At 44.7% G+C, this 16,993-nt stretch overlaps 1 pseudogene; it reads right to left on the minus strand.

Annotated features, from left to right (window-relative positions):
- Positions 1–115: 115 nt before the first annotated feature.
- On the minus strand, positions 116–15,450 carry LOC120043096 (annotated as a pseudogene).
- Positions 15,451–16,993: the final 1,543 nt, after the last annotated feature.

Here is a 16,993-nt window from a genome sequence, read left to right on the forward strand (position 1 = left end):
AATTATTGAATCTGAGCTCCTAGAGTGTACGACTCCTTTTAATTTTTCAAATATGCAAACTTCATTTTATCATGTTTTAGAAATTTGGTGCTTCTATTTTCTGTATGTACTCATTTCATCCAGCAGAGGGTGTTGTGTACAAAGACACTGAACGTGTGCTAAGTTGTTGAAGTTACCCCTAGATGCTGATCTTGGGTCAGTTTTCTATTTCCCCCACTAATGGATAAGGGTTGGGAAGCTGACCCTAGATATTTGCCTAGGGGAACTTTACCCCAGAGCAATATGTTACAATCCACCCCTGAATTGTAAGTGGTGTGAATACATCCACCTTTTATACTGTAGTCATGGATTAATGATTTTTTGGTATCCTAAAGAACCTTTGAGATGCTGGATGTGTAATTAAATGGATGTTATTGCTTCCTGTTACAAGAATTCTCTGAGGGCGACGTTACAAGACAACTTGTTTGGAAGACCGATGGCAAGAAATGAAACCAAGCACATCCAGACAGCAAATAATGTCACAATTTTACACACTTACCTGGGAAATGATTGTCTTTTGCACTGTATTTAACACATTTCTTACAATAAAGATTTTTATGAATACATTAGTTGGTTTTAATGTAAATATGGTATATCTTTGTGAGAAAGTATACAAATGATGACACACAGCCTATTGCTTAAATCAATTTTTGACTATTTTAACCATATTGTTTATCTCTATAATCTAGTGAAAATATCCCAAAAAACAAACCATATTTTACAAATGAGCCCTAATATAGTAATCACAACTGAGCCCATGTATGTGATGTGTAGCTTAATAACAGGTGAAGTTTTTGTCAGAGTGGAACATCCGTATTTTCTCCACAGTATGAACCATTTGTTGAGATTTCAGTTAATATGAAGGGATTGTGAAATGCTCTTTTGAGTTTTGGTAATATGTCCAACCCATCTAGAGAGGATGCAGGTTCTCATTTATGATATAAGTCCCAAGATGCCTCAAACCTTGTAGAGTTGGATTATTGGGAGGGATCAAGGGATCCAGTTCATTTTTAATCAATGGACAGGACTTTGAGTTGATTCCTGAGTAAATAGAAGAGAAGTGTTCATGTCGTAGCCTACTATTTATCAATAGTTTACAAAACCTATTTGTTCATTTGAGAATTGAATGGCCACAGTCTTTCAGTTTCACACCACCCATCAGATGGCCATTCTTTGCTCTGTAAATCATTGGTCTCTTGGCCACTCTCGAAGTCAACAATCCCCTCTCTGCCAGGCTGGATGTCAAACTTAACACTGCAAACGACCACAATATTAAATAACATTGCTTACAATTTTGGCAACAATTAGCATTTTCTTTAGACTACAGTAGTATTGAGTTGAACACTGGTCTTACCTGCCCTGGACTACTTTATACAGTGCTGCTTGTTGGCCAGCAGACAACTTGGTCAAGGCCTCAAACAGGTAGTCACACTGCAGCACCAGGTCCCCCTGAGCAAATAGACAATGCAACAATAGAAATGCAAATGTTCTACTATTCCATTCTGAAAATAATATGTGCAAAAGCTTAGTAAAAAAATGTACATTTGTGCACATCAATGATAAGCGATTTGCACAGCCAACCTTTTGCTTGATATCCTCACATTGGACATGGAGGATCAGGAAGTTGTCACTCAGGTTGCTGACTGACACACCTGGAAGAACACACAGCCCAGATACTTAGAACAGTGGTTGAATGAACACAGTGCATTACACTGCGAGAAAAAAACTTGATACATGCACACACGCCTAGGCAGCTTTATTCCTCTCAGTGGTGCTAACCTTTGAGGTTGTTGAACTCCACTCTCTGTTTGATCTTGGCCTCCTCCACCAGGTAGCCTGCAGTTCCAATGTAGATCAGCTGTCTGAAGCAAGGCCTGAAGCCATTCCTGTCGTATTTCACCACAGGAACACTACTGTGGGAAGGTATGGAGCTTACTTTAATTTGACCTTAAGGTACATATTTTTTTAAACTTTAACATAGCTTACTTAACTCCATTTGTTTACCTTGATGCGTTCTTGCCGAATCATCTGATAGGCTTTTATGTGGATGTCTTCCTGACCAGATAAGGCAACTGGTCAAAAATGCTGGTCATTATCACCGTGGCTGTCTGTAAGAGGCGCACAATTGGGCACATTCATCAGCACAAGGTCTCAGCCTCACTTATCCTGGTGTCCACAAATGGTCTGCACACATTGTGAGGGTAAGTTCTCTTTTCTTCCTTTGAATAGGGAACTGGTCAATCCCTTGATTTGTAACTGGAAATGGTGTAAGCAAACACAACTGAGATGTATAGTGTGATTGAGGTGAGCCCTATAGTCAAATAGGGTACAAACCTGCATTAAATGGCTTGTAGGGTAGGCCTACCTGTGATTCCTTGTACGTACTTCCGTAAAATGTGCTGGGTGTAGAGTTTCCTCGACATCTGTGAGGCCTACAAGTACAAATGTATGTAATGGGTGTACAGTATACTCATTACAGAGGAGGCTGGTGGGAGAAACTATAGGAGGATGGGCTCATTGTAATGGAATAAATGGAACAATGAGCCCATCCTCCTATAGCTCCTCCCACCATCCTCCTCTGACTCATACCATGACACACAGGTGTGTAAAATAAGTTTAGAGAAAGTATTAAAGCACAGTCAATTCCCTATTGAGACTCACTTCCTGCATAATGGGGGGAGGGGTTAGCCAAGTGTTCTTGTCCAGAACTGTTTTAGGGAGATTCTCCTTGAGCTGTGTGAGGTAGGTTTGCCTGACTAACGCCAAATACTCTGCGTTGTCAACACAGGCTGGCTGATTTCTGGTCATGAAGCCCTTGATGAACCTACAAAGTACAACTGATTTTGAGGAGTATTTGTGGTAGATGTTGACCCTTTGTCTTTTGAGATATCTTCTGATCTTTGTCTCTTACTTAATGACCTTGACAGTCCAGGCTCTCTTCCTCTCTCTCCTGGCCTTCATGCTTCTCCAGCATGTCTCAATCTTAGTAGCTAATGAGACAACAAGACAGCTGATTAAGTCATAGTCTTGTATATCATGTTATACTACTTCCAAGAAAGTCAAAGTAGAGACCTGCTTCTCTCTGTCTCATGTAGTCTCCCTTCACGCTGTATGTAGCCTTTGTACTTTGCCTGGATCCTTGTAGCTGTAACATGAAATTACATGTAAAACCTGACTTCTTCCCAATCCAATGCCATTTAACAATCAAATTCCAGAATTGATTGGTCTGTGATCTGTTGTTTGAGAAGCTAGAGCCAGTACCCACCCAGCTTATGCTTGCAGACCTCTAAGGCATCTTCGGTGGCGAGCAGAGTTCTGGGGTGACAGATGAAGATCTTGGTCCTTTTGTATCATAAATGAAAGACAAGCCAGTGAGAAACAGCCAGACTGTGTTACCAGGTGAACCCAAACCCATAATCCTGGAGACCACCTCACCTGCCCATCTTGTACTACGCAGGCTTGTAGCCCAGGTGCTTGATCAGGCACTCCACACCCTCTGCGTCTGTATCTTTCCAGCTAGGCCAGGTGTCTGAACACAGGGGCTTGTACCTGACAGAGACAACAGGAAACACCAGAGTGTTCCACAAACTAATGCAGCTATGTATCATAGCAGTTTATGCTGGACAGAGAGCAACTGCACACTATCTACAGAACTGTGAAGTGCAGGTTGTGTTGACCTCTGCAGGAAGATCTCATATCTCCAGCAGGAAGCGAAGCCAGCCCGTCTGACCCTCAGGTGCTCCATCAGCCCCAGGTACTTCACCTGGTGTCTCACCAACACGTCAAAGCTCCCTGCAGGAGGCGAGAGAGGTCACAAGGCTACAGGCATCAGGTCATGCACTATGAATAAATGTACCAAGTAACACTTTGTAGGGCATGCATGGGTCAGGTTCTGTTTGGTGTAATGGCCTCTACTGAGTATGTATGTGTGTTGGGTTTAGGTTAGTAAACTGTGGTTGGTAGTTAAGGTGATGAGGCCTCTCCTGGCTCCTTGCCTTCGTTGGGCTTCATACAGCGGATGTACCAGGGCTCCTTAGACATAAGCATCTCTGTCAGGCTGCTCTTAAACTGAGTGGCCACTTGAGAAGACAGACAATGATGATAAATATAGAAACTCATGGCAAGACCGGATCACTTTGGTGGCTCGTGTTATCAGAAAGTCTCTTTACTGTTTCAGGTCTCTTCTTGCTGTCTGGCTCAGTGGTGGGAAAGCAGTGTTTGATGATGGCATTCTTAGACTGACGCATAACCTAGTGGAAAGGTGGAAACATCCCCCAGTTAACAAATGGATAAACATCAACGCATCGTTCAACACTACAACATTTTAACTACAATTAAGCTCAACTAAGACTCTGGCACACTTAGGCAGTGTAAAATATGCAGGATGAAAGCCAAGAGGCAGTAGAACAAACACTCCCATAGTCCTCCCCCTTAACAGTCATGTCAGTCTATCCCAAAGCAATGCTTAACAATCAGCTCTTCTATAATTCACAGGTGTGCTTAACAATGAATAATATAGCAGTCGGCAGGAAGCAGATTCCTGACCGCAGCAGTGCCAGTGAGAGCCCTGGACACACCTCTTTAATGTTCCTGTACAGGAGATTATTATTTTTGTCCAGGAATCCTGGAAAAACAAAGGTATAGTGGAGAGTAAAAAACATAGGCTGTTAACAGTGAGAGAAAAAGTGATGAGAAGTAGTGGAGACTCCTGGGAGGCTTACTGAAATAATATCAGAGACAAGAAACTGGGTTAATAAATGCTACTGGAATGTGGGGAGCATGAAGTGTGTGTGAGAGGAAGGGCTATGATGTTGGGGAACTCATCTCTCACCGACCACACAATATGTGACTTCCCCCGCGTAGTGTAAGAGGCGGGAGTCTCCTCGTTCCAGAGTCTTCCGGGTCGTCCGGTCAGCCAGCTTGTGTCTGCAGGATGTGGACAGAGAGAGAAGAGGATGTTCTAGTCTGGTGTTAGAGGCAAACCGTGACTCCTCCATCCTCAGCTGTCAGTTGTTGAGCTCAGCATTGGAAAATGGGTCTTGTTAGGAATGTGTTACAAAGCTCTATGTGAGACGGGTGGATGTGACAAAATGGGGGTGATCGCCCATCTCCTCCAGAAAAGTCATTTTTTATTTTTCCAGGCAAGTCAGTTAAGAACAAATTCTTATTTTCAATGATGGCCTAGGAACAGTGGGTTAACTGCCTTGTTCAGGGGCAGAATGACAGATTTTTACGTTGTCAGCTCGGGGATTCGATCTTGCAACTTTTCGGTTACTAGTCCAACGCTCTAACCACTAGGCTACCTGTTGCCCCATGTCTGTGGCCTGCCCAGGACGTAGACACTCTTAATCCTAGTAGAGAGGAGACTGAATGTGTAGAGCTCAACCAATCCAAATCTATTGTCTGCCTGACTACATTTCTGTCTGACCATCAGTCGGTCTCTACTCACTAGCACTGAAATTATGCCTTTAAATTTCTCCTCCACCAGGTCACAGATTATCTTGTTGTTGAAGTATGGCACTGGCACCCACTGAAAAACTACAATACAAAACACGCTTTATATCTGAAGCTGTGTAGCCTAGGCCAATCTGAGATTTTAGTAAAAGAGGAGTATCTTCTTCAATCCCCTCCATCTCGTACTCCTGCTCTGACTTCAGGGTCAGCTGGATGAAGAGCAGCTGCAGTTTCTCGATACAGTAGTTGATGCAGAACTGCTCAAAGCTGAAACAGTCAAGTCACTAGGCTCATAATCTCTGACACTAAAATTCACTGTCCAAAACTGACAAACTGTGTCTCCCCTCACCTGTTCACATTAAACACCTCAAACCCATAGATGTCCAGCAGACCAATCACTGTCTTCCTGGAGCAATCCTACATGGATGCACAATACCAGTCAGCCTCCTATGTCTACTTACTGTATATCCTATACCTGTTAACAGCGTCTAAATTGGTTAGATTTAGTATTAGGGACATTATCACTCATTGGTGGAGCACTGAAGAGGGACACTCACCTTGTTTGCTAAAGATTCATTGAGCTCGTTGACCAGCCAGGTGAACGTGCGGCCATAGATGGCTTTGGCAAGAGCGTCCCTGGCATATACTGCATGGTCAATGGTGAAGGGACTGAGCACCTGACCAGAACAGCAGACAAACCACAGAGATTGGTTTTACTGTGGTGGTAAAGTTTTATGAATAACTTTGCAAAACAGTAGCATCTTCCTCACCTCCTCTAACCTTGCCTCAACCTTCCTGTGGGTCAATCCAACCTGTATCGCCTGTGCAGGAATGCCTAATAACTACACAATAGAAAAACAACCAATCACACATCACCAAATACTCTCATTGCGAATGAAAAGTTGTCATAATGTCTGAAAATAGAGAGTACTCTGGCAGTTTTCTGTGGAATAAGTACTGCTAAATTGAGTGACTGTCCATTAGTGTGTAGTTTGCTGTCAGAATATGTCTCACCTTGGACAGCCAATGTATCTCTGGACTGCTGTTGAGAGTGGCGTATCCCAGAGTGTCAGCCACAAACTTAACATTTCCCAGGTGAAGTACACTAGCAATGATTGCAAACAGGCTCTACATCATCGGCCAGAGAAGATACCGGTTGGTCATAAGTGATAATTCATGATAAATGATATGATAGAGAGATTAGGACTCACCTCTATATTGCTCTCACTGAACTCTATGACACTGAGGGCTTTCCGTACCGTCTTCCAGTCACTCTTGTCATTGATTGAGCTGAATTTGGCACATTCCCCCTGGATGAGACAGGAGATAACTTTCTTGATGATGCCGGCCCACTCCATGGAAACGTTGATTGTTCGTCTCTTTTATACATATTCATACTGTTCAATTGTAAAGGTCCTCACCTGTACCAGGTAGCTGTAGCATTGATAAGTTACCTCTCCCACCTGTACCAGGTAGCTGTAGCATTGACAGTTCCTCTCCCACCTGTACCAGGTAGCTGTAGCATTGATAAGTTACCTCTCCCACCTGTACCAGGTAGCTGTAGCATTGACAGTTCCTCTCCCACCTGTACCAGGTAGCTGTAGCATTAATAAGTTACCTCTCCCACCTGTACCAGGTAGCTGTAGCATTGATAAGTTACCTCTCCCACCTGTACCAGGTAGCTGTAGCATTGACAGTTCCTCTCCCACCTGTATCAGGTAGCTGTAGCATTGATAAGTTACCTCTCCCACCTGTACCAGGTAGCTGTAGCATTGACAGTTCCTCTCCCACCTGTACCAGGTAGCTGTAGCACTGACAGTTCCTCTCCCACCTGTACCAGGTAGCTGTAGCATTGACAGTTCCTCTCCCACCTGTACCAGGTAGCTGTAGCATTGATAAGTTACCTCTCCCACCTGTACCAGGTAGCTGTAGCACTGACAGTTCCTCTCCCACCTGTACCAGGTAGCTGTAGCATTGACAGTTCCTCTCCCACCTGTACCAGGTAGCTGTAGCACTGACAGTTCCTCTCCCACCTGTACCAGGTAGCTGTAGCACTGACAGTTCCTCTCCCACCTGTACCAGGTAGCTGTAGCACTGACAGTTCCTCTCCTCCCTCCACTAGCTGGTAGAAGATGTGGAAGTTTCTCTCTCCATGGTTCTGATGCACCACCCGGGACTTCTCCAGTAGATAACTGAGGATGTGGCCACCAACAGCTTCCCCCTAGGGGGAGGACAGACCATTAAAGATCGAACAGTCATTGACGTGCTGATTTTTTTAATGTTCCTTTGATGTTTTACTATGGGAATTCTGTGCTTAACCTCTTGGCACTTACCACGTGATCAAACTGAATGTCCATGTACTTCCCAAAGTGGCTTGAGTTGTCATTCTTCAGGGTTTTGGTATTTCCAAAAGCCTGAGAGAGGTACACACTATATTATCAGTCATTGTATTTGTACATGGCAGTACACAAACACAATGTTAATTTCTCATGTCATCACGTATGCTTTACTATGGTATTCACCTTAAGCACAGGGTTGGACAGCAGCAGTCGGTCTTGGACATTGTCCAGCAGTTTGGTACTGGGGCAGCTCACAGCGTAGAACTGCAGGATTTTCTTGGAGGCCTCCGTCTTCCCTGCTCCACTCTCCCCTGAGATCAAGCTGAAGTGGTTGTTGGTCTCTGTTAACATGGTGCGGTAGACATTGTCTGCCAGGGCGTAGCTGAAAGGGAGGGCAATGAAGTAGAGGTTCAATAACACTGCTGATGAATATACTGTAGATAGATAGGCAGCACTGTATAGCATATCTTGTGGCGCACACATACAAGCACAAAAAAGTACACTCCCATGTAAATGTCCATCTGCTTCTTGGTGTAGATTCCCAGATCTTTGTAGGGATTGACTGACACTAGGAGCTCACCAACGTAGGTCTGTGGGAAATGTATTAGAATGAACATTATGAGAGATGGATGCCTGTCTGCATGGGTGCAACAAGAATGTAGTGTGCTTGTTATCTACATGACCTTACAGAAAGTAAGGTAGCTCACCCTGTAGGTACAACACAGCAGAGCAAAGTGCCAGTTCAATTAGGGGAGAAACACTGTTTTCCCTGGCGCGTTGTGGTCTTGAGGTAGGGTGGCTTTTTGGCCGAGAGGAAGGCAATGGGATATCTCCGGACTGTGTGTAGGGGATAGACTCACGTAAATGAGGTTCTCGTGGAAGCGTTTCCTCAAGTTGTCCAGGAAGGCACTCTCACAGGTGTAGGCATTCAGCAAAACGAAATCCTGGATGCCCACGCGATCCCGGCTCGTAAGGGAGCCCTCCACGTCCCGAAGGATCCGGTTACAGTGCTCCTCCAGGCTCTGACCAATCAGAGATAGGGTCCAGGACAGTTGCGTTGATATCTTATATGCAAATGCCCCCAAAGCACAACATAACAATACTGTCACAAATCTCATCAGGACATGACAGCTGTAAACTAGTAACGACAACCAGATTACAAATCATTTATCCGCTGTATTCTTTTCAGACAAAAAAATACAGTTTTTCATATTAGTGACATGTTTTCACAGCAATAACTCAAGGGACCTTTCACTGCCAAAGGACTCATGTCCTGTCCCTCTGTGTTCTGTTTTCCTTGGAGTTATCTGCATCTGTCAGGTCTGACGCTGTGCCACGCAGTGCTCATTGACACACACACATTGATACAGGCAATCTTGCCCTAAGCCAGTTCATTTCCTCTCAACGTGTCCTCATCTCTTAGCCTCACAAAGACGTCTGATCCCGCAAGTTTACATTAAACGCTACGCGGATATCCGCACAGCGTTTAATGTAATGTTGCGGGATCAGGCGGCTTCGCGAAGCTACTCATCTCTGGCGGGCGTGGGGGCCTTGACCACATCCCCAGCACATGACAGATAGGAGTTCAGTTCAGGCATTCCTATCTAATCTGCTTCCATGTTCCTCAAGGAGCAATCAGTCTCTTGTCACTGTTTACAGAGGATACACACGTCCCCCTCCCCACACAAATATAGAGCAAACTCCACCCATTTACCCCAAAAGCAGGGTCAAAACACAGACCAACTCCAAAGCTGTTGCACTGAAATCAACTCTTAGAAATGCTAATAATGTTATCCCTACGACGGCATTAATAATGTGTAATTTACAATAATTTTGTGCTTCCATAATTTATATTCTGAACAGAAGCGACACTTTACTGTTATGAAAATCCAATTGTTGCTGAAGTTTCGTACCCCAAACAAATGAGCTCTTGGACCACAATATGCATCAAGTAACATTATCAGTCAGATCTGTTCTCCCTAATTACAGTGCTATTCGTTTTTTTTTTAACAAAGATGTTCAAAGTAATGCATATCAAAGTCCCTACCGTGAGTGGAAATCCTTGGTCTCAGACTGCTGTGAGCTCCAATCCCCTTTTATACTGAACATCTGGGTTTATTTAAGGGAAAGGACCCTATGGAAGGAAACATTGACATATTGCCCCCTCCATTTCCACCGATAGGAAGCCATCAATAATACAAAAAGTGAGCGAGAAAGGAAGCAGAAATGTTCTGTCTGTGTGTGTAGGTGTGGAGTCATGTATTTATTAATGACTAAGTCTTACTTATGACATAAAGGTGAGAAACTGCTACATGTAACATTACAGTAAAGACAATGATTACACTGTTCTATGGCTACTCTCCCTCTCCAAATACCTTTACACCAAATGACCCCCTTCTTGTCCTGCTCAGCAAAGCACTGTATGGCAATCACCCTCTGGACTCTTATTTTTAGGGGAAACAGGGCTATTTTCAGCCCCTCTTACAGGAAAGCAACACTACCAGTCCCAGTTACCAGGTGGAAGATGGCACAAGGGCACCAACACACAAGGCAATTCATCACTTTAGTTATTTACATTGTGCCTTCCTGATGCCATTTCCCTAGGGAAAGAATGAAGGACATGCTTCCCGCTGGGCACACACGGGTTGAATCAACGTTGTTGCAACGTCATTTGTCAACCTATTGTGATGTGGAATCTACCTGGGAAAACATTTGGATTTGAAAAAAGTAATCAACCAGTTTTCATCTAATTTCAACCAGCATTGTAAACATTGAAATTAGGGTTAAACTTAAATACAATGACTTAATCTAACTAACAGGTTCTTATATCAATCTAATTTCATCATTTTTATTTATATAACCTTTATTTAACGAGGCAATCATCAGAACTATGTAGAAGGCCAGCATCCCAGAGTCGCCTCTTCACTGTTGACATTGATTCTGGTGTTTTGCTGGTATGATTAAATGAAGCTGCCAGTTAAGGACTTGTGAGGCGTCTGTTTCTCAAACTAGACACTCTAATGTACTTGTCATCTACTTAAACCGATAAAAATATGTACTCTCTCAGAGCTAAACTCAGCAAAAAAAGAAACGTCCTCTCACTGTCAACTGCGTTTATTTTCAGCAAACTTAACGTGTAAATGTTTGTATGAACATAAGATTCAACAACTGAGACATGAACTGAACAAGTTCCACAGACATGTGACTAACAGAAATTTAATAATGTGTCCCTGAACAAAGGGGGGGTCAAAATCAAAAGTAACAGTAACAGTAACAGTCAGTATCTGGTGTGGCCACCAGCTGCATTAAGTACTGCAGTGCATCTCCTCCTCATGGACTACACCAGATTTGCCAGTTCTTGCTGTGAGATGTTACCCCACTCTTCCACCAAGTTCCCGGACATTTCTGGGGGGAATGGAACTAGCCCTCACCCGCCGATCCAACAGGTCCCAGACGTGCTCAATAAGATTGAGATCCGGGCTCTTCGCTGACCATGGCAGAACACTGACATTCCTGTCTTGCAGGAAATCACACACAGAACAAGCAGTATGGCTGGTGGCATTGTCATGCTGGAGGGTCATGTCAGGATGAGCCTGCAGGAAGGGTACCACATGAGGGAGGAGGATGTCTTCCCTGTAACGCACAGCGTTGAGATTGCCTGCAATGACAACAAGCTCAGTCCGATGATGCTGTGATACACCGCCCCAGAACATGACGGACCCTCCACCTCCAACTCGATCCCGCTCTAGAGTACAGGCCTCGGTGTAATGCTCATTTCTTCGTTGATAAACACAAATCCAACCATCACCCCTGGTGAGATAAAACCGCGACTCGTCAGTGAAGAGCACTTTTTGCCAGTCCTGTCTGGTGCAGCGACGGTGGGTTTGTGCCCATAGGCAACGTTGTTACCGGTGATGTCTGGTAAGGACCTGCCTTACAACAGGCCTACAAGCCCTCAGTCCAGCCTCTCTCAGCCTATTGCGGACAGTTTGAGCACTGATGGAGGGATTGTGCGTTCCTGGTGTAACTTGGGCTGTTGTTGTTGCCATCCTGTACTTGTCCCGCAGGAGTGATGTTCGGATGTACCGATCCTGTGCAGGTGTTGTTACACGTGGTCTGCCACTGCGAGGACGATCGATTGTCCGTCCTGTCTCCCTGTAGCACTGTCTTAGGCGTCTCACAGTACAGACATTGCAATTTATTGCCCTAGCCACATCTGCAGTCCTCATGCCACCTTGCAGCATGCCTAAGGCACGTTCATGCAGATGAGCAGGGACCCTGGGCATCTTTCTTTTGGTGTTTTTCAGAGTCAGTAGAAAGGCCTCTTTGGTATCCTAAGTTTTCATAACTGTGACCTTAAGACACTAACAGCTTACAGACGGTAGGCAATTAACGACCGTTCCACAGATGCATGTTCATTAATTGTTTATGGTTCCTTGAACAAGCATGGGAAACAGTGTTTAAACCCTTTACAGTGAAGATCTGTGAAGCTATTTGGATTTTTACAAATTATCTTTGAAAGACAGGGTCCTGAACGTTTCTTTTTTTGCTGAGTTTATATGTGTAACTTCTGAGCTACAGTGAATAGTTTACTATAGGAGCTGTGTGGTAAACGTAGGGGCATGATTTGAAAGCTCATGGTCCCAAGGCTCACACCCAGACCTCCACCATGCTACCAGAAGACACAGAAGTCTAAAGCTGCCTAAAACACGAGCCCTCCAGGATGTGTTTCTGAGAACCCAGGGGGGCAGAGAAGTGCAAAAAACTTTTTCAATCCACCACTCTAAGAAAAAAAAAAACCTTCCTCTTCCAACCCCCATTCTCCCACCCTCTACCTGGCACAGCAACCTGTCACATCTTACATGGTTGCCAGCTCTGCAACACTGAAAACCTCTTTTATTCAATTCTATAGTACTTTTTCCCCTGAACTGCAAGAAAGACTTTTTCAATTTTCTGTAATGTTGAGAAAACATCCATTAAAAGATGCCCCTCCAATCCATCTTGTATGTGAAAAGCATTTTTGGTCATGTGAATAAGAAGGTGGAAACCTTTTTAAAGAGCAGTCTACAATCCAGTTCACACATTCAGCCAGTATGTCTATTCAGTAATTATTCATTAGAAAACATTCAACGTCACAGTCAATTTCACACTCAGCAGTCAAAACACAAAAGAGTTTTGGCCTATTTACTGCAAGCAGGGTAATGCTGAGGGGAACGACAGAGCAAGAGAAAGCACAACAGGGGGTTTGGGTGACGGTTGGGTGATGGGGGGGTGTATTCTTCTAATATGTGAACCCCAAAATCAAGTATTTATATGTCAAGGAACAGACTATAAGGAGAAGTAATGGTCTCAAACTTGCTGAGCTATGACACCTATAGTTATCATGAGGAACAAAACAATAGAACATATTTTTTAGTCTTCTGATTTCATTACTACTGAATTGTTATTCCGTTCCTCAAGGAATGTGGGTAACTGGGTTAGGGATGTGAAAGAGGTGGGGGGTTGATTTCTCCCACCTTTGAGCTACTATTTATTTTGCACTCTCCTCCCCTCCAGAATCCCTCCCTCCGATCTCCTCCCAGCCCAGCATCATGTTAAACCAATGAGACAGGTGAACAACATCACTGAAGGCGCCCCATTTGAGATGTCAGAATCAATCTGACAAAACAGAAGGAGGCGATGGGGTTCAAACCTCCCTTTCTCCCTTCCTTAGCATAAACAAGGGAACTGGACCCTTCTTATCCACATTGAACGGGAAAATGTCTTGAAATTCCATTCTCTCGCTCTGTGCGCGAGTACATGCTTGTGTGAAATAAAGTTTATCTTTGCACTTGTTTGACACACTCTTAATTGCTGAAAACGGAAGGACCATTAAATGATACACATTAATGGTACCTAATGGTAATGGCAAACAGGCGAGAGTGACATCTTTTCAAAAAGTCTGAAACAGGTGATAACTCACACAAAGAATGGAGAGAGACAGGGATGTAGAGAGACAGGGATGTAGAGAGACAGGGATGTAGAGAGAGAGGGATGTGGAGAAGTATATAGAGAGAGAGGGATTTGGAGTGAGAGGGTGGAGAGAGAGAGGGGGGGTGGAGAGAAAGAGGGATAGAGAGAGATATTTGGAGAGAAATAGATGTGGGTAGAGAGGGATGACACTAGCAAAGGTGGAAAATGAACAACAACACACCTACATTTAATGGCAGGCTAAAGCGGAACAGGAAAGCCTATCTGACCAAGCGGCCATCACCCTAGAGGCCAGCCCATTGTCCCAGGCTCTCCACTTTGGGACAGGATCCTGTTACTCTGTCACAAAGTGGCCGTTAGGCTCCTGAAAGAGAGCACTCCTCATGGGCCACAGACTGACACCACACATCACATCACCCATGGCAACACACACACATGTTTAGGGGGCTCCAGGTGTCCAGAGAAACCTGAGAGTCACGGTTCTGTATCTCATCCTACAATGGTTCCTTTTTATAGCTTCAATTGTAGAGATCAAGTACAGCATACTATAATGTGGTAGAAAACAGTACCATAAACAGTATGTATTTTACCACTGTATTAGATATTTTTTCAAAGTCTGGCAAAGGTTGAAGCTTAAGGTGATGGTCTTCATAAGTGGTGAGCAAGGCACTTAACGCTAATTTCTCCTGTAAGTCACTCTGAGGGTCTGCTCAATGACAAAAAATAAATAAATAACATTGGGGAACAGTCATTTTTGCCTTTGCAACTTTATCAATATGCCGTTCTATCAAACAGAGGGAAAGCACACATACACACTAAAAAACACACAGCAGTATTACCTCACTCATCTCCAAAGCCATGTGAGTCATGGTTGAATCTGTCTTGTAATGGATCAAACAACTTAGAACTATCGTCCCCGATTTCGCAGTAAAGAGGGACTCTCGTCCTGGGGCTGTTCTAGCACCTGAGGAACACTCTCATTCTAGAGCTACTTTTAGCCTCTGGTCGACTCAGACGCAGGTATGTCACTTTGACCGTATCACCCCACTGTCACACTGCTTTCCTCTGTCCCTCTGACTTCCATGCTCTCTGACAGAACTGGCCAGGTTCTGGGGAGCGGTTCGTGGGGAGTTTCTCCATGTGGACTAGTACTTCCTACTGGAGCGTTGCTCCGGTCCTGTCCATGCTGAGACCACGCCGAGACCACGCTGGGACCACGCTGAGACCACGCTGAGACCATGCATGCTGAGACCATGCAAGCTGAGACCACGCTGAGACCACGCATGCTGAGACCACGCTGAGACCACGCTGAGACCACGCATGCTGAGACCACGCTGAGACCACGCATGCTGAGACCACGCTGAGACCATGCATGCTGGGACCACGCTGAGACCACGCTGAGACCATGCATGCTGAGACCACGCTGAGACCACACTGAGACCACGCTGGGACCACGCTGAGACCACGCTGAGACCATGCATGCTGAGACCACACTGAGACCACGCTGAGACCACGCATGCTGAGACCACGCTGAGACCACGCATGCTGAGACCACGCTGAGACCACGCATGCTGAGACCACGCTGAGACCACGCATGCTGAGACCACGCTGAGACCACGCATGCTGAGACCACGCTGAGACCACGCATGCTGAGACCACGCTGAGACCATGCATGCTGAGACCATGCATGCTGAGACCACGCTGAGACCATGCATGCTGAGACCATGCATGCTGAGACCATGCATGCTGAGACCATGCATGCTGAGACCACGCTGAGACCATGCATGCTGAGACCACGCTGAGACCACGCTGAGACCATGCATGCTGAGACAATGCATGCTGAGACCACGCTGAGACCATGCATGCTGAGACCACGCTGAGACCATGCTGAGACCATGCATGCTGAGACCACGCTGAGACCACGCTGAGACCACGCTGAGACCATGCATGCTGAGACCACGCTGAGACCACGCTGAGACCATGCATGCTGAGACCATGCATGCTGAGACCATGCATGCTGAGACCATGCATGCTGAGACCACGCTGAGACCACGCTGAGACCACGCTGAGACCATGCATGCTGAGGCCATACTGAGCTAGTTGGCTCTGGAAGCTCTAAGATAGTTAGTTCATCATTCATGAAGCCTAGGCAGGAAGGTCTTATTCAGTGCTTCACATGAGTGTCCATTGACACACACTGTGTGTTTGTGTGGGTGTGTGTGTGTGTGTGTGCATGCATGGGTGTGTGCCTCAGTGTGTGTATGCGTGCCTGTAAAACATAAGGATTCAGAAACAATCTACTCCAAGCCCCCCTCCTCGTCCTTCTCCTCACATAAAATGACAGTGCAGGTATTGTGTTACTGATCTTTGATTAGGCAGATACATTTCTGACTAATTATAAACCACTCATAAATACCAAGGTGAAGCTACAGTAACAGGCCTGTTGGGATGAAACTATTGTCCTCTCAGTGCATCTTAAAACTGCTGTCAATACCAGCCTGTGCTGCAGTAAGAGGGACATATAGTACTATGCTGGTTTTCCCTGTCATCTTAAAGAATATATATCAAGTTTGTTCTAATTTTCATTCAAACAGATCATACATGATTTAACTAACCATAAATAAGTTATTGATCGACATTGTTATCCAGAACGATTATTTAAGATTAAGGAAAAAAAGTATAGATGATCACCTTCCCTGTCTTGTGGATTAGTACTAAGTAATGTGTTGGGTTGTGACAGGCTTGACAGAAGCGTAACATTGCCCTCTCATTCCGACGGTTTAAAATGTAAAGTTGAGCATCCTGTAAACATTAACAAAGGCATCTTGCATTACAGCCACACTGATTAAACAGAGAGGAGACATTCAAAACAAAGAACATACATTTTAGACACTACTAAAAATCAGAACAGAAGGGATAACTTGACTCCCACCATATCAACTTAAGTTATATACTTTCCAAAAAATGTTACATAGAGGCTTACATTCCCAGAGACTACTGTAACTTTTAAGGTAATTTATGGGAAACACTGAACCATTTTGAGCAGCTCATTTTCTGTTTGGTTGCAGCCCCCTACCAAATACCCACCCATATATTCACAATCACACCACACGTCCTGTGCTCCCTACCCCTCCAGCCTGTGGTTAGGCTTGTCTATCCTTAACAAGCTTTGTGCTACCTACCCATAGCTC

This window comes from Salvelinus namaycush, chromosome 3, assembly GCF_016432855.1.
Source record: "Salvelinus namaycush isolate Seneca chromosome 3, SaNama_1.0, whole genome shotgun sequence".
Lineage (NCBI taxonomy): Eukaryota > Metazoa > Chordata > Actinopteri > Salmoniformes > Salmonidae > Salvelinus > Salvelinus namaycush.